This window comes from Myiozetetes cayanensis, unplaced genomic scaffold (genome assembly GCF_022539395.1).
Source record: "Myiozetetes cayanensis isolate MyiCay16 unplaced genomic scaffold, myiCay2020 scf43, whole genome shotgun sequence".
Taxonomy (NCBI): Eukaryota; Metazoa; Chordata; class Aves; order Passeriformes; family Tyrannidae; genus Myiozetetes; species Myiozetetes cayanensis.
Window position 1 is genome coordinate 226720 of NW_026087665.1, and position 25182 is coordinate 251901.

A 25182-nucleotide genomic window follows, 5' to 3' on the forward strand; every position below is an offset into this window, starting at 1 on the left:
GCCACCTCTGCAGCAATCCCAGATTTTTAGGATACTGAATAAATGGGAACTCATACCAGTTTCTCTATAGTTCCATCTTCAGTTTGACTTGGGAAAGTGAAACCTTTTCCTCGGCAAAAGCAGCCTTCAAAATCAATAAACTACTTTTTCTTTTCTCTAGTAAATTCTTTGATTATCAGTTTCTTTATGGTTATTCATATTTTCATCGAACTGCAGCAAATGTCTGATTTGCAGGCACAGTGAATTTCTGCTCCAGCAAGGGTTTAAGCTATTTAGGGAAATGAATGAACCACAAAGGTTTTTTATTTAATGATAAATTTTGTATGAATATAATTTTTTTCATGAGTGACTGGCTTCCCTAGATCAAACTCCTTCACAGGGAGTTGTACAGCAATATGCAGTACCTCTGACAACTAAAATTTTCTAAAAGTCTGGGAATGCCAGTTCAAAGAATAAATAAATATTGGTCTGGTGGAGCCTTAAGTAATCCCTGATCAAAGCAACAATGCAGTTTAAAATTAGCTCTGATTACTGCTGGCCTATGGTTTTATCCTCCCCAGTCTGAAAATGGTGAGCCTTTACAGAGTGACAGAAACATACTGAGAATACTGATCAGACATCCATTTTAATTTATCACCCCAGTATTTGGGCCCTTTTATGTTGTCCTGAATTTATACTCAAAACCAGTCTTGTAGAACAGGAGGTTTAATTAAATCCTTTAACCATCAGGCAGAAAGACCCTTTTTGCAGTCCAAGCCTGCAGTAATAGGTGTTGGATCTGGGATGTGGACAGGACACAGCCCATATTCCCATCACTGCATCTGTGCTGCCTCCAGTCCTGCACTGGGAGTCGCCTTCTCACTCATTTAATTTACTTTCCATTGTTTTCATCCCTACTGGTAAAGTTGTTCTGACCTGCTGTACTTAAAACTCTTGTGTTTGGGTATTTTCCATCAGTGTTTCTTCTGATTTGCAGTTTGATTTTTTTGAGTTACCTGCAAATAATCAGGAATGGTATCCAGTGCCTGGATTGCACTGCCAGTTTATGGAGAAGGTGGACTTGCTTTTGCTTAGCTCCAGCTCTGTGTGTGCAATTCCAAGTGACAGAGCTCTAGTTTTAAGGCACTTTCATGGATTTCCACTGCGGGAAATCTCAGGGATAAATGTGCTAAAGTGATGTTGGTAGCCCGGGTGGTGGAACAACACGTTTGTTTTGGAACTACTGCAAGCATTTCTGTGAGCACAGGATGAAAAAAAGACATTTTTATCGCTTGTAGTAATTAGAGACCATGACACTTCTGCCAAATGGGTTAGGCTTTTTTTTTTTTTTCCTTCCAGATTTCAGTGTAATTCTTGATGTGTCACCTCCCTAACTTAGCTTTGCCTCTCAAAGAGGTGCCACTGTCCTTTGAATTTGTGGCAGTGTTCACAGCAAAACTCAGTGACTCAAAGAATTGCTTTTTGGCTGTTAATGGCACAATGTGCAGTCACTTTGGAGAGGAGCTGCTGCTGTTGGTGGATGTCTCTGTGCTGAAGCTCTTACAGGGTGTCACTCTGTGTTCCTGCACAAATCTCCCATCTTAGGGAGCCCATTCCCTGGGCACTGGGAGATGCTGTTTAACAACACTGACTGCTGGGCAAGTTGCATCTTGGCAAATACGCCCCACACGCTGTTAAGTCTCTGCTTACTTAAAATCATCTCCAGAAGGGTTTTAAATAGATTTTTTGTTGTAAATTCAATCCTGTCGTTAGGTTTGTGAACCAGAGGGGTACCTGTGTCTTTGTCTTGATGTAATTCTTGTAAGAGGTGTTTGTTTTCATCTCCAAAAGTAACAGAGTGAAACTCTCGTGTGCCCTGATTCATGCATATATTTATTTAGTAAACATATCCCTTTCAAAATATTTGATTCTAAGGAAAATGGAGTTTATCAGTCCTGTTTAAGGCTTACAGACCTGAGTGCTACTACAAAATAATTGTAAGTGGCAACAACTGTAATAGGTTTTGTGTCCATTATTATTTGGATTTTTCTGGAATTAGACAACTTTTAATGCTTCAGTTATATTGGAAGGTGTGTTAGATTTTGCTTTTTGAGAGTGTGTTATATTTTTATTTTTTTTAAGACTCACCTTTAAGTTTCCTGTTAGGGAGTAATAAAGAAGAGATCAGCTTAATTTTATTAATTGTGCAATAAAACCATTTGGTTCTAAATAAACCCAGATGTATTAAATGGCTGGACTGCTTTTTTTCCTTTGACTTTACATTCCTTATATTCAGTCAGAATTTATATTTCCAAAATGTAAACTGTTCTTTTTTTATTATTTTTCCTAGGTCTTGCATGCTGTGGCACAAAGATTGTGTCTCACTCTGCGCTATGTTCATGGTAAGCCTCGTTCCATCTTTTTATATTGCAGGGGATGTTCTGTTGTTTTATCAGTCATTTGAAATGAACATAAACACATGCACACGAATTTAGTCTCTGTGTTCTCTGCTGAGCTAGTGATGAATCTCCAACACGTTTTGTCCAACATCCAGGGCAAAATGAGTTTTAGGAGTCTCTGAAGGACCTGGTGGTGGCCTCAAAGTCTCGATGGCTGTGTTACAAATTGCAGGCAGCACAGGACAGGATAGATAACTTTTGTGGTTTTAAGCAATGCAGTGTCACCTTAATTCAGGACAGGCCCCCAGATGACAAGATATACAAACAGTAACACAAGAGGCCCATCTTGGGGTCCAGTGAATCCCATTTTATCCAAGCTCTGTGTCCTCAGGCTCTTTATCTATGCTAAGTAGTTCTCCATGGCTGCCAACTTTTTGGCACTTCTTAAAATAACTCGGTTAAAAATACTTCCTAAACTCATTTTATATAGGCAAAATAAGCTCCTGTGCTCCTCTGAAGCAGCACATGCTCCTTCTTTTTCCCTTCTCTTCCAAACATTAGCAAATTACCCCTTTTATTATGATAGGAGAGGAACCCAGCTTTTGGAATTAAGCCTCGCATTTATCAAATGGTTTCCTACTATGCTCTGCTCTTTTTTGAGTGGTTAAGCAGAAAACACCTTCTCTTCTGTATTTCTGGGTTTACTGGTACATATTTTTCAATTAATTATTTTTCCTCATGCTTTTTACTGAAGTAGCTGGAATCCTCATGGAGTTCCACTGCTTCCCCTGGGCCCCCCCATTTTTTTTATTCTCCCAAGTTCTCCCTTACCTGTCAAAGGATGTTTGAGCTGCTTGGTGACCTCTACCTCTGAGAGCAGAAGCTAATGAACAGCTTTCTCTGACTGATGGGATTGGGGATGTCAGAGGAGCGGCCAAGGCTTTAAGGGACACAGTCTTTTAATCTCCTTCCCTGGTTCACCGGAGTTCAGCAATCCGTTGAAAATGTGCCTTATTGAGCTGTCAGGGTAATCAATACTCCCCTTCAGTGAAGCTGATTGGTGTTTCTCAGAGTCCAGTCAGATTGATAAACGTGCTGCTGCCTTCATGTTCTTAAACATAAGAATGTTTAATCTCAGGATACTCGCTGACATTTTCATAATCATCCCCACTTCCCAGTGGGGCTCGTTTGGTTTGCAGGGTCTTGAAGAGCCCCTGGTGAGGGTTTATGGGCATCTTTGTAGATCTTGACCAGGGACAAGGCCCTTTCTCAGTTGCACATTAATTAAATTACTTATCACTCTGGAACAAAAGAGTTGATGCAAGAGCAAAAGCTTAACATCTGTCAGGTCTTTTAATGCCAAAATTTCTTTATTTCTTTTTTTTTTAATTTTTTTTGGTAGTATTTTATACACTTTTCCTGCATTCCAGCAGCTTTCCCATGAAATGCATGAATTTTTTCCATACTCTCCTGTACAGCACTGTGATATCTGGAGCAGTTCTGCTGGTGCTTGCTAGAGGTTTGGAAAGGCTGTGAGGATCTGAGCACTGACTCTGCAAATTTAATTAATCTGGGAGCCCCAGAGAGGCAGTTAATGGCTCCATTAATAATTTCACTTCCTTATATTCTCAGTTTTAAAATACTGAACCAATATTTTGTGCTCTGAGGTGTGATGAAAGCACCTTTCATTCTAGCAGGAATCCTCTGCAAGCTTTGCAGATGTTCTCTGAAGGAGAGGTTCATAATTTTCCCTAACACAGTTACTGCATAAGGCCCCAAACTTGGCATTGTTTAGCTAAAATATTTTTTACAACAAATCCAAGAGTCTGTTGTCATCTCGAGGGCTTATAGTTAAAGTTTACTAATGTAAATTGTTTTTGAGTCAGGCAAGCCTGACAGTATTATTGTCTGCCTTACTTTTTAAAACTCATTTTAGCAAAGCCAGCACAAAACCCCAGATGAATTGAACTATAACTTTTTCTGATTTTGATGGAAATAATCATTTTATGATGTCCAATTTGTCTTTAATGGTTCTGAGAGGCAGAAAATTATCATTAAAACAGAGTATTAAAACTTCTGCATACCAAATGCTTTTTGAAAGGGGATTGTAAATCCAGTCCAAAAAGTCTTCATAGCTAAAATTGTTTGGAGCTTCCTTTTGTTTCTAATTTATATTCACAAGAACAAATTAGGATAAAGCAGCAATGAGAAGGATAGATTTAAACTATCAGTACAACTAGTTTTAAAAAAGAATATCAGCTTACACTTCATACTTTTGAATCTGCCACAGCACAACTTTTCTGCTTGCACTCTAATGGCAAAGGGTTCTGTCCTGTATGAAGAACTGGTGCAAATATAAATGGCTTTTCAGCTGGGATTCAAGGGTAAGTCGTACATCTAGGTGCATAAATACAGAGTTCATCTTTTATTATCTAACATATGTTCACTCTGGATGACTTTGAACTTTTCAAAATAGTTTTATCAGTTTACCAGCAACTTCTGGTGTGACACAAACCCTTGTGAAGTGCCCAGTTCAGTGGGAGCTCCCCCTGGCACGTGGGTTGAGCCAGGCATTGTTATTCACCTCCTCATGGATGGCTTATCTGATTAGCATGGTTTGGACATTGCAATTACTGTGACTTGCTTGTCATCTTTTGTCCTCTGTGATGTCATTTTTTATTAGAATTCTCTAGAAGAGTGCAGTTTATGGTGCTGAATGCAGTGGGAATAAAGCCCTGCTGAGTGCAGGGAGTGGTTTCTCTGCTGCTCATGACCCTTGTTATGTTCCTTCCATCTACCCCAGAAAGGCCTCTTGTGGCAAGAAGGGGTTTAAAACCGACCTTTTGAAAAATGCTGTGTCTAAATAAGAGTTGTCTAACTTTGCAGAAATGGGGCTTTTGATTGCAGGTGTTCATAATTAGATTAATTTACAGCGCATATCGAGCTGATGGAGGAGGCATGGAAAACTGACTGAGAGCTTATCAAATTAGCCATTAGAGCAATTAATCAGACAGACCTGCACTGTTTGGTTTCTTTTTTTAATCATCATCCTGAGCAGTGTGCTTTCAGCTTCTATTAAAGAAGGCATTCAATGCAAAGCTGTGCTTGGTGAGGCAGTCCCTTGTTGTCTCCTTGTGCTGTCTCTGTGCACAGTGCCACAAAACTGCTTCCAGAGATCCACTGGCATTCCCAAGGCTCAGAACAGTATCTTGTAACTAAAATAATAACAATATTAGTAATAAAGTATTCATAATTTCCCGTGAAAGTGTCTGGGCTCTGCCCTAAATTCCTGTATGGAGATAATGCCCTCCTGCCTCACGGCGGTTGCTCCCTCCTTTGGCACCATCACACCAGCAGTTCTAAGCTGCATAAACTCTCAACAAAGGGATAATTTAGTATTGGTCTAAGTCAGAAAAAATGTAATTTTGGGAGTTTATTATTCAAAAGTTTTTCGAACTGGCTGGTGGAATTCCCATGTAATTATTTAATTATTATTATTATGGGCTGGGAACAGCACCTCTGCAGTGTGTTATCCTCTCCAGCACTAAGTGTGCAACATGGACATGGGATTTGATCTCAACAGTAACTTGCCAGTGAAAGTGTTCAACCAGAAAGTTCTTGTTGCAATGTGGTAACAAGTACCCATGGAGGTGTTTAAAAGCACCTGAAAATGATGCTTTTAGCAAGTTCTTTTCATTTCTAAGCAAGTTCATTCAGTGTGGGGAGTGTTGGGCATATTGATATAAATTTTTCTTCTTTCTGAATCCATTTGCAAATGATCTGGTATTTTTTAGATTGACTTTTCCTGCCTTTCACTGCAAGAAAAAAAAAGGGGTTTCGTAAGGTTATACCAAGAATGCTTTTTCTTTGTCTCATTTCACAATAAACCTCTCTGGTAGTTGTCAGGTTTGGCCCTGACAAATTGGACTGAGGCCCCATAACTTTGATGTGGAATATGGAGCAGTGATGTCTCTCTAGACATGACCTTCCCAGTTTGCTTTTCCTTCTCTTCAAGAGGTCAAATTATTTCCTTTCCCACATGCACAACGAATCCTAAAGCATGTCAGAAGAAGGGGAAGGATGAGAGTTAACACTTCTTCCTCCAAAGCTGAAGAAAGATTATTGATGAGAATAAGACTCTTTTAGGATCTTCCTAAATGCTAAACTGCCTTTTGTGTAGAGTTTAAATATAAGTTACTTATCTTAAATTCTTGTAAATTTTGAAGATCATTCCTCGTGTCTTGCTTGAAAAAATACCCAATGAATGCTCTACCACATGAACTTTGGGTATTTATATTCAGGAATTTTATCACAACTTAAAATGCTGCTGTAAAACTGGTTTCTCCTCTTTATAAATCCTCAACCATTTTATCTTAAATATCCAGAAATGAAAATCTTAACCAGGGTTATCAGCTTGGGTCAAGCTTTGAAATCCCTGTTAAACATTTGGAGTGATATTTTCATGCCATTAACACTGAACACTTCAAAAACCAAAATGTCCAGTGCTTAAGAGTTCTTTTGAAAATTGTAAAATCCTTGAACAGGTGAAGATTAAGAGGAGGTATTTGGGTAACTATTTTAGGATTTTGGTAGATTGATCATCACATTTGCCTTCAGAAGATAAAGGATAGATCTAAAACCTGATGCATGTTACATGTAAGCTGCACTTTGTTTTATATTTCTGGAAAAGTAGTCTCTCATTTTTTCTGATGAGTTTCTGCCCTTGCCTTGATTTTTGAATCACTGAAAATAAGTTACTACTTCAATTTTAAGCAATATGGAAAACTGCCAGAAGAAGCCTGTAAATAGGAGTAATTAACACCCATCTCCAATGTTCCCTTTCTCTGCTTGTTTAAATACAGGATTGCTGTATCTAAAAGCATGTGAAAATATTTTAGACAACATGTATGTGCTTTCAACGTGCTTGAATCCCATCAGCTGTTCCTTGGGAAGGTTGGAGGGCTGTACTAAACCTTATCCAAATTACTCCAGTACAAACCTAAACCAAGAACTTTTTCATGGTTTTTTTTGGTGTCTCTGAACAAGTGTAAGGTCCTGGATGTGGCTGGTAAATGGATCAGTAGAGATGAAGGAATGATGGATAGCTTGTGTAGCTAAACACGGCTTCTGAATAGCTTGTGCTTGTACAAACTCCTCAAGTATGGAACTCCAGGAGGGTATTTTGCTTTGTGGAGGCTCGAATGAGTTGGTTCTTTTATCACTGTCAAACAGAAACTGACTGTATTTCACTGGTAAAATACTGTGTTTGCAGCAAAATGTCCATTTGTTGTGGTGTTGGTGTCTAAAACCACTGATAAGACATGACTTAGCTCATAAACCATCAGTGTCACTGCTGGGGAGTTGGAAGCACCGTTTCTGCACTCACACACTTGGGGGTTCTCAGTTTATTGTGCCATTTTTTGAAAAATAAGCAGCATTTCTGAAGTGTGGAGACAGAGCAGCCTCCACTCTCTCTGAGCCTGCACACAGCAGGAATCCTGACAGCACAGTTTATGTCTCCAGTAAGAAGATGTCACTGAGAAATTAAGACACAAGATCAAAGATATCTATTTGTTACATCTTTGTGATCGTTTTACCACTGGTGATGTCAGGGTGTACTTGAAGCTCTGGTCCAAGAGAGCACCAGAACTCTGAGCTGTGCTGCAGGAGGAGCAGATCAGAGCCATAATGAGCTCTCAGCAGGTTTTTTTTTGGGGGGGGGAGATGAGAATTGCACTCTGCATAGAGCTGAGCTGTGTTGGTGCAGACTCAGCCACATGGGCTGGCTCTGCTTGTTTGGGGCTCTGTCAGCTCAGAAAATACCCATGTTGTGTAGGCAAAGGATCTCTCCCAGCTGTGAACCAACTTGTTTGGAGAACAGGGAGCTCTTCTCCACGTGGTTAAATGTTCTGAAACTCAGATTTCCCCAAGTGTTTCCCCATGGACATCTGAAGCAGCTCCCTGACTGCTGTTCCATGGGGCACTGCAGCTCTCTTTGATGCACAACGAGCCTGGTCATGAATCTGAAACTACTTCTGCCTTTTGATTTTTTTTTTATTTTATTTTCCAATGATGTAATAAAATGTGTAAAATATCAGCTTGAAAAAAAAAAAGGTTAAGGAGCCATAGGAATAGGGAGAGAACTCATATTCTGCATTAATAATTATATTTATGCCATTCTTTTCATTTCATTGACTCTGTTCCACTGGAGGCAATATTTTTTTACCATTCCAAGTGGTAAAGCTTGAAAAGAGGTGATACATTAATGGTAGTCAGGAGTTATAATCCTTCTCAGTCTTATTTCCTATAGGACATATGCCATTATTTGCAATTTTGTTTAATACTTATTGTAAGTTTGGCCTAACTATTTATTATCTTTCACAATAGCTTGTGTGTCACATAAAGGATGTATTTTGTCCAGGATGCTTAATCAAGGTCAATGTTATTTTTGGTTTGGCAATTGGGTTTTTTCCTTCCCTGTGAAGTATATTATTTTTCTTTGAGAACCTTGATGTTGTGGATGAAAAAGCTGTATCCAGTAAAAAGAAGGTGGAATAAATCCCCTTTTATAATGGTCTGAGGTTCCTGGCATGAATACATCTATTTTTATTTTTTTTTAAACTTACTGTTTTCTATCAAGTAGGAATACTTTTATATTTGCCTAAACACTGCATCAATATTTCCAGCAAAATAATTCTTTTCCTCAAATTTCCTTTTTAATAAAACCCAGCCTCTTTGAACTCCACAGACCTCACCATCTGTTACTCAATTTTCACTCCATAAAATTTTGCTGACATCTGTTTAATCAAAAATATTTTTTTTTTATAGTCATGGAGAAATTTAGTTCAAACTCGGTATTACACCCTTCCTATATGCCAAAGAGAAAATACGAAAATAATGAACTTATGGGAGAGGGGAGGAAAACATTAAAATAAGTCTGTTAGCACTTAGGGCAGCCCTGGGACCTGGCAGCGATGGGGGAGGGTTTGGCCTCTCTGGTTTGGTTGTTCTGCTGAGGGTTGTGGGTGCTGCCAGAGTCCCTGCAAGAGCTGGATTGATCATGAGGAGCAAGAGCTTCTTTCTAGTCTGTTTTTTTTTTTTTTTTTTTTTTGAAGGAAATGAGCAATATGCAGTTTGTGTCTCTCTGTCAGTCTGGTTATTTGGTTATCTGTCAAACTCCATTAGGAGATTTTCATCAGAGCTGTGCCCTGACAGACCCTTCCCCTCTCCCATATGGCATTAAAAAGTAACATATTTTTCAAGCAATAATTTATAACGTTTGATAATGAGGTAACTATAGATTTTTGTCACTGTGCCTCTTGGTTATCATAATTTCTTATCAATTGTATGGGTTTGTTAAGGCACGATATGTTGGACCATATACTCTTGATTGTGGAGAACTATCAGTATTGTGGCTTTTCAGTTGTTTATTTTCTCTGTTGTTATTGGGGTTGTTGTATAGGCAAACTTTCACTTCCAGAATGATTTAGCTGTTTGTTGCAGATTTATTTTGTTTTGCATGCAAACTGAATTGATATTTATGACTGACTAATACATTTAGAATAGTGGTTTTTAATTGGATCTGCAGCAGAATATGCTGATTAACTTGAATTTAATGATGAAGAGCAATGCTTTTTAAATTTTTCATGCAGATCCCATTACCTGCACAGGTCATATTTATTAAATTGAAATTATCTCATATTTTAAAATAATATTTTGTTCCCTTTCCTAAAGAAGAAAGTCAAGTTGCTGTCAATTTTACTGATTAGGGTAGACAAAATCAATTGAAATGAAACATGAGTATCATTTTGGAATGCTTAGAGCCCTTCCCTAATTCTTTATTCTCCAAGATACTATTTATCTACCTTTAAGTTTTCTTTATTCAGAGAGGTTTTTATTAAGATATGCTTGAAAGAAAAACATCTGGAAGCATTCTCTGGTTTGTTGAAAACCTTCAGATTATTTGGAAGGAAAACTTTTCAGCTGATCTTTCCAAAGCCTTGAGAGCAAAGTGAAAGCAAAGGCGAAATGCCAACGTTTATTTCTTTGGGGTTTTCTGATGGCAGATTACAAGGGATGGAGTTAGTTTTCTGGTCATTTTGCAGATGGTTTATGGTAATGAACAGGCTGTATAAGTTTAAACTCATATTATAACCAGAAGAGGTTTGGGCTGGATGTTAAAAACTGTTTGTTTTGTGGCCGATGAAATTAGATTGCCGTCGTCTTGGCTTGTAATGAGATCAGCAGAAAAGCGAAGCAGCCTCTCTCAGCATGATCTGTGTGTGCTGCTCTTTCAGAAAGCATGAACTGAACGAACTGAGCTTGATCTCTGCTGTTTGCACTGATGTGGAGGTTTGGTAGGACTGACAATGCAAACCCAGTGCTTTGGAACCTCCGAGGGGCAGGGCGAGGACTGGAGTGTGGCATCACCTGCCATCCCATCCAGGCACTGCTCTGTCATGGAGAAACACTCTCCTGCTTTTTTTTTCTTGCTCAGCTCTATCTTTTGCTGACATTTTGAACAAAACAAATTAAACTGAACCATGACAGGAACATAAGGCATGAACTCAGGCTTTCAATTGACGAGGAACCAGAAAAATAACATCTTACAGTGTCTTACTCCTCTCCCCAGAGCAGGCAGTTGGGAGGGTCCTGAAAAGCTTCTCCAACGACAAAAAGCAGGAGCATTTCCCAGGTGCAGCTGATGGCTCTCCCCCTCAGCAGATGCTGCTGCTGCAGCCAGAGCCACAGAGGGAGAGCTCAGTGTGCTGCATTGCAGGTGGAGGGGCACTGAGGAGAATTTGGTTCTATTCTGACTCCAATTTCACCCTCATCTTTCCCTTATTCTGTTCTAATCCAGCTCTTAGCCTACCCTTGCTCTATTCTGTTTAAGATCACAAAGAGCTCTAGGAGATAGATGTACCAGGCTGGGAACCTTCCCTGCTGCAGTAGAAAATGGAATAAGAATCACAAGGAAAAAGCAGCTGGTTTGGGGAGGAAGATTTTGGGTTGTTTGGTTTTTTTTGTTGTTGTTGTTGTTGTGTGGTGGTGTTTGTTTGGGCATTTTTTGGTTTGAAATAGAATCAGCTGTCCTGCAGAACCCTTTAGAGAGCCGAGTACTGCAGCAATCCATAGGTAGGAGAAATCCAAGCAGGATCAAGCCCCTGTTACCAGAACTTGTCTCCTCAGTGACAGGCAGTGGAACGAGGTGTTTATTCAGTGTTCCACGCTGAAGCTCTTAAAGACTGTTTTATGACAAGGTTCCTGTTACAGAGGACCTTTCTGATGTGGATTGAGGTAGCAATACATGGAATATCACCAACTCTTGCCTTAGAGATGAAGCACTTCCAAAAATCAAGTTTTGCCAGCTGAGAAGAAGCAGCAGACACGGGCAAACCAGAATGTTTTGATAATAAACACGTTGATTTATTTTAGAAGGGTTTGGAGGAGATGGTAAACAAGCATAATCCAGGAATCCTGACTGTAAAAACTTCAAGCTTAGGAAGATAAATTCCGATTTCCTTAAGGATATAGGCTATCACAATGAAAGGATAAGTTATACCATGAATTAAAACCTAATTAGAAATTAGAAATAAAGTGGGGGAATTAAATGGTCTATTACTAATGCTGCAAAAGTGCTTCTAAGATGCCCTGGGGATCAAGACTTTAATGATGATTTGTTAGTGAATTGCCGAAGTTAAGAAAAAACTTCAAGTTTGCTTGGGAGACTCTTCCTGACACTACAGAATTTTCCCTGAAACAGTGCATTTTCAAGGTTTTTGTTTTCACATATTCAAAACAGACACTTTAATGATTGGTTTTGTAATTAACTTATTATTCCTGCTTTTAATCTCGACCAGTTTTTAAATATACCCTATGAATTCCATATTCATGTAACCCATTTGCTTATTAAAGTCGATTTCCCCTCAACCTCTTAATTAACAACCTGTTTTTAGACTTGGTGAGTTTAGGGTTAAAAATGTGTAAGGATGTGCTTCCCATGGGATCCAGTCAGTGAAGGAATATATTCAGTGCCAGAGCATGATGCAAAAAGTAAATTGCTGTGAGAAATTGTTTCCTGGGTGCCACTGTCACTACAATCTTATTTTTTTTTTAATTTTTTTTTTTTTTAAATTTTTGCTTTGCCTTGACATCAAATGATCTCATTCTGGGCTTTGGTAGAAATTTGGCTTGAACTTCATTAGGCAAAGGGAACTGCTCTTTCACTGATGGAGAGATTTCATCTTGCTAAAATAGTGAAATTTTGACCCTGCACTGCACAGATGTTTCTGTGATACATCTGTGCCCAAAGGTGGCACTCTGTGACTTCCTTAGGAGCCTCTTGGAACTGTTTTGGTTTTTTTTAAAGAAACCAGTGGTAATACGTTGCCAAAATTGTTTGAGTAACAGAAACATATTTTTCTTCCCTCCTTCGATTTAAAAACAAAACAGGTGTCTTGATTTTCACACTCCATGCCTTTGCCAAGGTCTAGAAGTGTCTCCAAATAATGCTTCCAACATAAGAACTGTTGGAGCAAGTCCAGAGGAGACCATGAAGTTGATAAGGGGACTGGAACACCTCCCCTGTGGAGATGGGATGGAAAAGTTAGGGCTCTTCAACCTGGAAGAGAGAAGGTTCTGTGGAACCTCACAGCACCTTCCAGGACCTAAAGGGGTGACAGGGAAGCTGCAGAGGGATTGTTCACCAGGAACTGGAGTGACAGCACAAGGAGCAGTGGGTACAAACTGACAGAGAGGAGGTTTAGAGTAGGCTATAGGAAGAAATTTTTCCCTGTGAGGGTGGACAGGCCCTGGCACAGGTTGCCCAGAGAAGCTGTGGCTGCTCCATCCCTGGGAGTGTCCAAGGCCAGGTTGGAGCAACCTGGGATAGTGGGAGGTGTCCCTGCCCATGGCAGGGGGTGGGACTGGATGATCTTCAGGGTCCCTTCCAACCCAAACCATTCTGTGATTCCAAATAGGAAGAGGAGCAGTGAGTGTGGTTGTTTCCTGGTCTGTCTCCTGATTTCCACAAGGAGCTCCTTGATGGGAACTTTTCAAAAACATTCCAAGCTTGTGGACTGTAGCCCTATATCACATTTTGTGCATTGTTTGTTTCTTTTTTAAGGTCATTTTTCCAATCAAACTCACCTTTGCAATCGGATTCCTGATTTCCACCACTCCCCCAGGGCACTTCTAGAGCCTCCCTTTGTGAGCAGGTGAGGGAAGAACCAAACCACGTTCGAACTGAAAGTAACCTCTTTTCTCCTGAGACCACTCCCACGCAGTTCAGCCCTGAGCACTGGTGGTGGAGGATTCACAGGGAAGTTTACACCCACCTGCAGTTGATATTTCTGCATTCCCCCCTCATTCTCTGTTGGTTCATTGCTAGAGGTCCATGCTCAAGTGTTCATGGGGTGAACCACGCAGGGCAGCTGAACCATATGGCAATGCCATCTCCTCGTGGGATAAATCAGGCACAACTCTCTTATGATGGATTTTAATTTGGAGTATCAAAAAATTTGGAGGATAAAATGGCTTAGAAGTAAAATTTAGAAATTACTTTTCAGTTAGCAAATTTTACCTAAAAAAAGGCACTCTGTGTTGCTTTTGGTGTGTTGGTCTGTTGGTGTTTGAAGAACCATATGAGAAACTGTGTAGAAAAAACACAGAGAGAGAATAAGAAAGATAAATTAAGATAAGAAATTAAATAAATTACTGCTTTTGAGCTTATGTTGGTCTGTTTTTAAAACACAGAATTTTGCAGAATGGTCTCACATTTTTTTTGTGTTGGTTTTCCACCCCAACTTTGACCACAGCTTTTTGTCAGGTTTGACACAAATCCTTGATTCGTTTTAAATACAATAATTGTTTTCAGATGAACTTTTATTGAAAGATATTTCCAGTTTTTATTTCATGGCTGATTTTTAAAACTTTGTGTTAAAAGTGAAGTTAAAAATGTATGCAAAAATATTAAGTGTCCTTTTTCTTTATAAAGTTAATGGAAGGTATTCACTTTACTCTTAGGTATGGGAGAGAATGGGAACAGTTTTATTTTTTTCTATAAGTAGTAACTTCATGGGATTATAATGTCATATTTCTTGATAATACATAAGTGCTTTTACTCCTACATGTACCTTCACAAAATGTAAATTTAGTGAGTCACATTCAAAGTACAAAGGCACTGGGAGTTTGAAAGATTATTTTGCTTTATGCAGCAGAAACCATTATTTGGTATCAAGCCCCAAAACTTTTAAATCATCAAAGTTAGAGAAGTATTGCAATAATTATAGTAAATACTGTGAGTAAGCTACTCAGTTGATATCTAAATTTAGTTTATGAAGAGAATTAATGGACACTTTTGTTTTACATTTGTAGAATAATTTTAATTAGAAGCAATTAAATAAAATTACATTACTCCAAAGTAAATTGCTGCTTTCTAAATTTCTTTAAATCTACTTATATTCCATTAGGATGTGAAAGCTTACTGTAATTAAAGTTTGACTTGTTTATATTCTATAGGAAGAGCTAGAAAGGAGTTCAAGGAGTTGAACTTCCTTTCCAAGTGGAAGGGTTTTACTGGATTGCAGACTCAGACTCCTCTTAATTGCAGCATTTTTTTCTCCAAAGCATTTGTTACTACCCCTGTTCAAGCCAGGAGGCAGAGCTAAATGGACAACTGATTAAGCTCTGTTCCTAAATGTATGGTAATGCTCATGGTGTTGGTATCATCTTGATGTTTTATAAATTTGATATTTCAATTTAAGGAAATCCCTGAGCAGAAACGGCTCCTAAAAATGTATGCACAGGAAAGGTTTCCACCGAGACTTTTCAAACACCCTCGTAACAGTGACTGCGTTATGTCCCACATCAAATCCCTTCCTTCCCCATTAATATTTTAGCAGCTTGCTTTTGGCATAAATACTTGTTGGAAAAGTCCAGGGACAAAGTAAGTCCCTCTAAAGTGTCTTTCTTTATGTGCTTTGTGACTCAGCCATAGGTACTAAACAGAAAAGGGAGGATTCTGTTCCAGAACAGAACATCTGTGAGCAAGCACAATGAGCATAAAATAGGAGGTGGGGTGTCTGGAAGTCAATTTTATGGCCTGAACGATTTGAAGAAAAAAAAATAAAAAAAAAAAATTGCTTCTCCAAAAGCCATTCATGGACAGAAGGGAGAGAGCTTTCTGCTGCCAACAGTAATTACAGCTTGAGGAGGTCCTTGCCAGTCAAAAATGGAAGTGAACTGGCCCAAATGTGTTGGCCACCTCTTTTAGGAGTGTAAGAAAATGTTGTTTTGGCACTTCCATCTTCAATTGCCTTTCCACCTCCCTGAATGGGGACTGGCAAAGGAGCTCGTGCACGGCAGGCATTGTTGAGATGGGCAACAGCATTTAGTGCACCTTTCAACTTCTCTTTTGTGTAAGTTCTCAATTTTTTTGGAGACAAAGAATAGGTTTTCACACAAAGAAGTGTGGTTTTTCTAATGAAATTGTCACTGCTGTCCTGGCTTTTGAATATATTCTCTGTGTGTGCCTGCATGGACCAGTGGTAGTATTAAGATTCAAGTGCTGGTAGCTCCAATATGGAAAATGAATAATGCAAGTGTGGTTGTAAATAGGATTAAGTTGGCTTTTAAATGATGTTTTCAAAATTATTATTGTGGTCTTCTTTTTGTTTCATTTTTTTTGTCCTTTTCTTCTTTGTGAGTCTTGACTATCCAAAGCCAAGAAAGAAAAGAAGAAACAAAAACCCAAGAAGAAACAAGTTGGCAGCTTTTTATATAGTACAGAGTAAGGAACTTTGAGCTACATTTTAAGACAATTTAGATATTTTTTTTTTTCATCTGTTCCCCTTTGCATTCTCATACCTTTGTCTCCTTGGAACCCATCCATATGATATTTTTAATAATAGGATCAGTAAATTCTCTGCTGCCAAATTCTCCTTAGTCTGTAAAAGCTTTGGAAGTGTAGACCTGAGTCCACCTTGCTTTTAGTACAGAATAACTTGCTTCCCCTGGAAGGAGAGGACATACAGAACCAGCAAATTAACACACACCATATCTATATATAATATAAATATATAATGTATAAAATATATATTTACACTTAACCCCACCTGTTTTGCAATGTAATGGGCTGCAAACAACACAAAACAATTTTGAATTGTGACATCTGATGACGACCTCTGGTGTAATCATAATATGGCTGTAAAGAAAAGAATTTACTGGCATTTAGTCCTTGCTATATTTAAGCTGCAACAGGTCAAACAGCTGTTGTATTATAGTTTGGTTTTGAGGCTGATAATTAAAATGAGTAAAATTCAAGTCTAAGAAGTAGCTGGCAGTTAATCTATTAAAATAACTTGAAGGTAGTAGGCAGACATATATTTAAGTGCTCTGAATGATGTAGGTATTTTTCAAATGTTGCCATGGCTAGAAATGGACAAAAAAATGCCTGTTTACATCCTACTGAACATGCCTTTTTCCATGACAAGCTGTTACTCAGGAAGACAAAATTGGGGGATGATGTTGCTGCAGAAATCCCAGTGTGGAGGTTTGCTGTGGTGTCTCTTTGGTGTGTCATTGCCAGGTGCAATGGTTTTTCCACCTTCCTGTCAGGAAGGCAAATTTCCAAGTCTAGGAGAAGCAGCCAAATCTGATGGATGTTTTTATGGTTTGTGCTACAATCTCCATTACTGGACATAAAAGTTCAGTAGTGGAAAAAGTCTTAATGTTGTACTGCAGCGTTGAGTAGTCTCATTTATTTAATAAAATCAATGTAGTAGGAATTTGCCTCCTCCTCTGCTGACAAAGGATTGCTACATCAAAGACAGAAAAGCTTCTTATCAGAACTATAAACATCACTTCTCAATATCCTCTTTTACTCTCTTTTTCCCCACCCTTGGGAATGGCTTGTGCCAAGCTGCAGAAGAGCAGCAGTTCCAGAGATCTGCCCTCTGTAGAAAGTACACGAAAAAGGAGGTTTATTACCGGGACTATAAACTGAAACATTTTTCTAATGTGATCGTGGATGTCCTTTGTGTCGTGTATTTCCTGTACCTGAGTACATTTTGATATTGTAGTGAAGTCTACCACAGTTCAGACTGTTAACAAAATTTAATGCTTATTTTAGTCACTTGGCAGCAATACCTTTTTTTGCCTACTGATGGCTAAAAAATCTATTGCTCAGGATTTACTCTTTTAAAATTATTTTTTCTGTTCTTGGTAAGTAGAACGTTTTCCATGGAAACTTTGCCTTCCTTTCCCATCTTCAAGGATTAGGACCAGAAAGTACAATCTAAAGTATGACTTTTATTCTTATTACTTTTCTTCTTGTCGCGTCAAATTCGTGTTATAAATGAAATACAAGTAAAATAGAAAATTTTTAGCTATATTTTATTCCATATTTTTTTCTGTTGCATTTTGTGCGTGTTACATAACATGATATTAAGCAGACTGTGTTCACTTTGTATGAAGATGATGGTTACACGCCTATGCAAATGAAGATTTCAGCAGCTTTTATATACTGTAATTTAATGCCAACCTATTTACCTCTGGTTTTATAACCTGTAAAATAAGCACTATAACATAGGGTATAGCAGAGTGGATAATAAGAGAGGTTTTTTTTGTTTGTTTTCATTATTTAAAATTTCCTTTAATGGTTTTTTGATGAAATTTCCTCAAGCTTTATGTGAAGTCATCTGTCGTTGGTTTATGCTGTGCTGGTGACTCAGGTTAGCTTGAACTTCCAACTCCCACCTTGAGTTCTTAATGGTATTCAGTTTTCATTTAATCATAAATGAAACAAAATCTGCATATCAAGCATCCTTTTTGGGTCAGATAAAACCACTCCAGGCTTTTCTAATTTTTTTAAAATATGAAATGATGTAAACTTAATCATGTTGCTGCTAGAGCTTGATCATCAGTCCTGCAATCCTGAGAGCTCTGAGTCGTTATGAGCCAAGAGTATTTTTAAAAGAGGAAAAATCATTACAGGTGACCATCCTTCTATTTAAAAATTGAGCTTGGGGCACCTTCAAATTTAAGAGTTGTTTCTAATGTCTTGGTGAGGGAACTTAATTTAAAATTCCCGGGAGGCAGGACGGGAAGTTGCAGGTCTGTGCAGTGAAGGTGCTCAGCTCTTGTAATGAATATCACCAGTGTTGAACCTTCCCCGAGCAGAGCGTGGGGTTGTGACTCTGCTGTTTCCTGCACCCACCAGGCCCTGCCACCATCCTGGGCTGAGCTGGCCCCACAGCAGGTCGAAGAAACAGAGAGCTGAAAGAGTTTTTGTGTTTGCAGAAGTTTCTCCTGATAACTCAGCCAAGGACTCCGCTCGCTACTCCTTTAATAATCTCTTTTGTAGGCAGCTCACTGAGTGCTAAGAGAACTTGACGGTATTTGGAAACATTTCTGGGAAAATTCCAGCCACTCACAGAATGATTGTAATCAAAGGGTGTGATAGTGGCAATTAGAAATCAGAGACTGGGGGGGGGGGATCGTAGGAAATGGATGATGAGAGGACAACCTTCACTCTCAGGAGTGCTCATTCTGAGCCTCACCTTTTATAATTTTCCTGAAGACTGGTCCAGAATTCTTAACTCTTTTCATCCTTTGCCACATGTAGCGGTTTCTGAGCAAGGATCCTCTGAACTAAAGGCTCCTCCAATCTATTTCATTGTCAAGGTTATCCCTGCAAGTTCTCTTGGTAATGCTTTTATATCATGGTTTAGACTTCAGCCAGGAAGTGAATGTTAAAGGAAAATCCACTTCAGAATGATGGAGGAAAAATCTCTAACTAACCACATACTTTATACATCGAGGCACCTATAAAGCTATTCAAAAAGATTTAGGGAAATGAGGTAGACTGGTTTAAATTTTCTTTATGATGATACTGCAGAGCAGTTCATACAGATGGTACAAAACTGAACTTCCAAGAAAATAGATGCTCACAAAAAAGCACATTGCAGACCAGTCTGCTTCATTTTCTATCTGTAATTATTGGCAATTTAATCTGTTGCATTGTTTGTAGATAAATATCTCTCTTTGATTTGTTCAGTCAGTGCTTGTCTCAGTTGATGGTCTAATGAAATTCCAAGATAAAATGGTGTTTGATGCCCATGGCAGAGTTCTTGCTGTAGTGCAGTCTCTTTTATGTTCCCATTACGGAGCAAAAGAAAAAAAAGAGAAGAAATATCCTCCCACAATCACTCAACATTTAAGGAGGCAATTCAAGTTCTCTTTTCCATATTTCATCCAAATCCATGTAGATTTTTCGAGTCTGCAGAGGTTGCAGTTCCTTCCTGAAAGGGAGAAGATGCATTTAATTAGTTGATGTTCTTCTGACATCAATAATAAACAAACCATTATGGTGTATTTGTGGGTTTTGTTTTGCATACTTGGGGTATGTGTGAATATGTGTATTCATATTCTGTTTTTCTGCTAAGCACCTAGAATTCATTCAGAAATAATATATGGAAGCATTAATCCTTTCACTAAATCATTATCTTTTATTATTACAGGGTTTTATATATATATATTTATGTGTGTATATACACCCTGATAATTCTTACCCTTCTTAGAACTTGATTATTATCTTCACCCTCCTGTTTAAAAATCAGTCTTGCAATTCTGTGCCTGCCCTGGGAAAGGCAAACCTCCTTGGAAACATTCTCACCCTGGTTCCCATCCCACTCTGTTGACGATGACCTCTTTTCTTTTAGAGGAAAGAGAAATGGAAGCTTTTCACTTGAAGGAATATGCATGCAATTATTTTTTTTAATCCCTGTGTTCTCTCAGCTGGCTCATAAAATTGGAACTAAGGGGAAATCATAGAATCCTAGAATCATGAGTTGGAAGGGACACTAAAGATTGTCTCATTCCAAGCCCCTGCCATGGGCAGGGACACCTTCCACCAGCCCAGGTTGTTCCAAACCCCATCCAACCCAGCCTGGAACACTTCCAGGGATGGAGCAGCCACAGCTTCTCTGGGCAACCTGTGCCAGGGCCTGCCCACCCTCACAGGGAAGAATTTCTTCCCAATATCCAATCTAAACCTCCTCTCTGTCAGTTTGAAGCCATTCCCCCTTGTCCTGTCACTCCAGGCCCTTGGAAATAGTGTCTCTCCAATTCCATGTTGTTCCAGCTCCTCTGACACATGCATGAGTTATAAAGTCCAATATCATGAGATCTCAACCATCATAAATATCAGATTATTGATGAAGAAGCCAAGTTTGATATTTAGATTAAAGCCTGCCTATGATATTTCTCTTCATTGCAACTTTTCCAGTCTGGTTGTAGCTGGGAAGATTATAACTGTGTGGAGATTCCCTGAATATGTATCTGCTAATGCTAAGGACCTCAAGGCATTATTTGACTTAAATGACCAAACAAAAAGTGAATTATTTCATTTGAAGATGCCGCTTATCTGCTATAAGATCAGTGGAAGTGCTCAGCCTAGAAAATCTAAAATTTGTGTTGTGCAAATACTGCTCCTTCTTCCCTGATGTTCTGACACTTTGGGCAAGACTTGTGTTACCCACTTAGTGAACGTCAGCACTGGGGGAGCAAACCAGCCTCTTCCTACTCAATTTATTCAGTAAATCACTGACAGGAAAACGAAAGAATCGCTCCCAAACTCCCTCCTTTGGATTTCAATCTGAATTTCAACTTGAGTGTAGATAAGATGGTATGAATACTTCAGTGTTTTAGTGACACTATCTCCAAATTCTGTAGACATTTTTATGTAACCACATGAAAGGGGCACACGTGCAGGCACGATCACATCCAAATATAAATGGGATGTGCTTTGTCTTCTAGAAAATGATGACAAACCATGCTAAAAAAAAAATGTTAACACATTGTCCTTTCCAGCACTAGGTAAGCTTGAATTGATTTATGTTTTTTTCCCCCTTGAGTATTGCAAATGTTGCAGTTTAAAGATGTTAAGGTCAACTAAGTTTATGGGGGGAGGTTGTGTTTGGGTTTTTTTGTTTGATAAATATTCTCCTGTGTCCATAATGCTCATGATTTGTTTTGTTTTGTGGGTAGAAGGGGAAAAAAAAGTTAAGTGACTTAAGACTAATGATAGTTTTACTGTATCATCACAAGTTCTAGAAAACTTTGTGTCTCAATGGCAAAACCTACACTCCAGTGTGCATCAGAGAGCCCATTTCAGTACAATCACATTTGCTCTGCCGCTCTGTAATTCCATACTGTTCTGCCATTAGTGCCTCTCTGAGTTAGTGAAATCCTGACCACTTGGTGAAGAAACTAATCCAGACAGGAATTCAGGATTAAGGATTAGCCGAAATGTGCCGGGTCTTACAGAAAATACGTATTTTTCATTTTTTTTAGAGTACCAGGAAGCTTTTTTGATGGTAGAACTCTTTATGTTAGACATCTGGGGAACTATTTTCTTACTACTACTCCTGTGTGAGCACTGATGGATGATTAGGAAAATCAGCAAGGATAGAGAAGAGGCTGGAAGAGCTCAGCTTGGCATTGAGAACATGGGAAAAGTCTTTGATCCTTTGTCTTCCACATTTCCCCTCCCCTCCCTTAGTTTCTGAGGAGAAGGACAGTTGCTGATTTTTTATGTATAATTTTTTTTTTTTAAAGAATCTCCTGCTGAGATGATTTTTTTCCCCTCCCCTTGGTGCTAGGCATAAACTCTGCTTCTTTCTATCTTCAGCTCCCCATCTGTTAGCAGAAAGTGATGAGTCTGAAGAAAACTGCTCTGGAAAGTAGGGTAGCTTCCCTCACGAGGAGGTGCTGGGAAGGCTTGACAAGTTCACCATGACCATTTGCCTTCTTTGTCCTCATTGGTAATAATCAGAAAATGGCTTTTTTTTTTTTAATTACTTTTAACTTGTTCAAAATATTTGTCCCACTGGAAAGAATAAATTCTTTTAATTCCCGTTGCTGGGCTTATAATAAATGTAGTTTGTTGAGTTTTCTGTTGCATATGTATGATTTCTTGCTGAGTTTCCAAAGAGGAAAGGATCTCAGAAAGAGACGTGTTGAGAAGGTGATTCATTCCCAAAACCTAGATTTCTTCTCCTGACTTGGTGCTTCTGAGTGGGGGGAGGAGAGGGGAAAATGCAAAACTAGAAGCTGAAATGGCTGAGGAGGAGCTGCAAAGATCTGGCAGTTGTTACCCTCAGAAACATTCAGATCAAATCTGTTAGTGTGTCTCTGCATTCATTCCCCTTTTTTTTCCTCTCACATTTCAATAATTCTTGAATCCTGGGGCCAGTTTTAGTCTGTTTGGCAGGTGGAGACAGAACACAGGGAGTTCCTGCCAGCAGGGAAAGCAGATGACCAGGCTGAGGGGAAAAAAAGCCCTAAGAGAAAGGCTGATGATCCCTGTTGAATACCAAAAAGCTGCTTGGGAATAAGATCTTCTGAAATGTCACTAATTTGTGAAGAAAGCTCCATTTTAATCCTGCCGACTGTTCGACAGCAGAGAAGCAAGCAAGGCTTCATTAGCTTGGCCACTCACAGAGGGGGTTTCTTGATTTCTCCCTCTCTCAGTTGTGTAACCATTCCACATTCCTGGTGCCTTCTCCATGGCTTGTCAGTGCTGGCATTCTCCTCTGGCCCAACTTTTAACTTAGTTTTATTTAATTAATTTGAGCTCTTGCTGCTCTTCCAGCGATGTCCAGCCCTGTGCACCCTCAGGAAGCCATGGAAGGTTTGTGGCTTTCCTAACAATTAGACAAGAATCTCAACAATATTGGAAATCAGAATGTTACTTATTTTTTGCATTGAAAGCTTGGATCCTGTCTTATGTTCTCATGTATCTTTTCTGATTCCAGATCTCCTATTATCTTATCCATGGGCTCTAGAGGACACACTGGCCTTTAATTGCAAAAGCTTGTGTTCTGTACAAATTTGGATTTCTTTAATAATCCTAGTGTTACTTTTGTCTATCAGGGAGCAACTTTTCTTATTTCTGTAGTTTCCACTTAATTATTTTCAATAATAATGAAAAAATGTGAAGCCTTGTTATTTTTCATTACTTCAAGGCAGATACTTAATAATTCTTTTAACAAACCTGATTTGATTTCTTCTTGTATTGAAAGCTGATTAGCACCAATACATTGCTTAATAATAATAATGATAATAATTAAAAAAAATATTATGCTTTTATTTATGGATTAATTATTTTTAATTAATTGAAGAAGCAGAAAGCTCTATTTTTATATTCACATTCCTGACAGACTGGCAGTAGCTACACATTGTCCATGTGTGTGCTTTTCTTGCTCTCTGTTTACACCATTACTTCAATAGTGACAGGATGGTACTTGCTGAATTTCTCTTATACCCATTAAGCAAGTGCACAAAATCCTACTTGTAGGTATATTTTGCAGCCCCAGACATTTTCCAAGTTGCAGGATGCCCTGGAGTTTGTGGGGTGGCCCTTGTGCTCACACGTGGGATGTGCCTTTTGCTCGACAAGCTGTTTGCCTTTCATGTGGTTCCATCTCCAGCTTCCCAAACTGTCCTGATACTTTGCTTTCCATATTCTGGCTTATTGTTTTGTTGGGATGTTTAATGACCATGTAAAGGGTGGCCTGAAATATTTCTGAGTTTCCTCTTCAACCTTTTTAGGGAATATATAATCCTTCTTGGCACCTGACCTTGCTTGATATTTAATTCTATTTAGCAGTTCACTTGTAACAGCTGCTAAGACATCGTGGTGATTTCAAAGAAGACTTTAGACATTTTGTAAGGACCTCTCTCAGTTAACTTCTTTGGACACTCAGCATTTGTAAAATATCTCAGGGTTTAGGGGGTTGTGCAGTGGAGCCCCTGCACTGTGACAGGGACAGTGATGCAGTTCAGCTGCAGTCGCTGACGGCTGGTGGTTAGAATAAGAAACAGAGATATTTGAAGTGGTCATCAGTGCTCATTGGGGCCTAAACACATTCAGGTGTCCAGCAATGAGGTTCCTGTGGCCCACTGATAGTTCCTGCTGTGTAAATTCCTAACTGAAAACGTGACTCTGATTCCCTTGGGTGCGTTTAAAAGAATCCCCTTAAGCCGTGGTTTAGCTTCGTCCATTCCTTGCTGTCTGATGAGATAATTTAAAACTCTGATGTCCTGGGTCTTTCAGTTCTGGAAATGATGTTCCCACCATCAGCCTGCTCACCAGGAGCCCTTTTAGCAGGACATCAGCTGTTTTGGCAGGAGCTACCCAAGGCTTTACTCTTTCCTTTATGGATCTGGGTGCCCGGGGTGTGTTTGGGTTCCAGCAGGGAAGGTAAAGGTGCAGGCTGTTTGTGAGACCTCTGGAATCATTTCCATTCCCTAAATACAGCCCTGGGAAAAGCCTTGAGTTGTGCTAAAATTGAACTGAGTACTCTGGAGACAAGTACCTGACTCTGCCAGTGAGATTCACTCTGGGTTTCTTTATGTAATGGTGGATAGTTCACACATTGCTGTCAGGTAGTTATAAACCTGCTTTAGCTCTCTTCTACACTTGTTTTACATTTTCTTACTTTGTGTTTTGTTTGTCATGCTAAGCCCAGTGCTATAGAACACAAAATATTTGGTTTTAACAGGCATCGGGTACAAGACTTAATCCAGTTTCAGATCTTTAAGATATATTTTGATATACAGTTTAAAACAGTCCTCTTCTGAAAGTGGGATATTCACGTAACACCCAGGCTTGGGGTCATGTGAGGTTCTTATTGCCCTTTGTTATGTTTTTCATCGTTTGGTTGCAACTTTGTCACCTATGTCCCAAAGCCAACTTGCAGCAACCTTGTGTTCCACTTACATAAACTTCATTTCTATATTT

General features: G+C 39.0%; 1 protein-coding gene across 9 annotated transcripts in view; it reads left to right on the forward strand.

Moving 5' to 3' along the window:
• The window catches only part of ATP2B2 (ATPase plasma membrane Ca2+ transporting 2), a 406430-nt gene that overhangs the window by 97354 nt on the left and 283894 nt on the right, over positions 1 to 25182 (forward strand). For all 9 annotated transcript variants that reach the window (XR_007630698.1, XM_050330693.1, XM_050330687.1 and 6 more), the window contains exon 2: positions 2330 to 2381. The gene's annotated coding sequence lies outside the window, so the exon portion shown is untranslated. The remainder of the gene's footprint in view (positions 1 to 2329; positions 2382 to 25182) is intronic.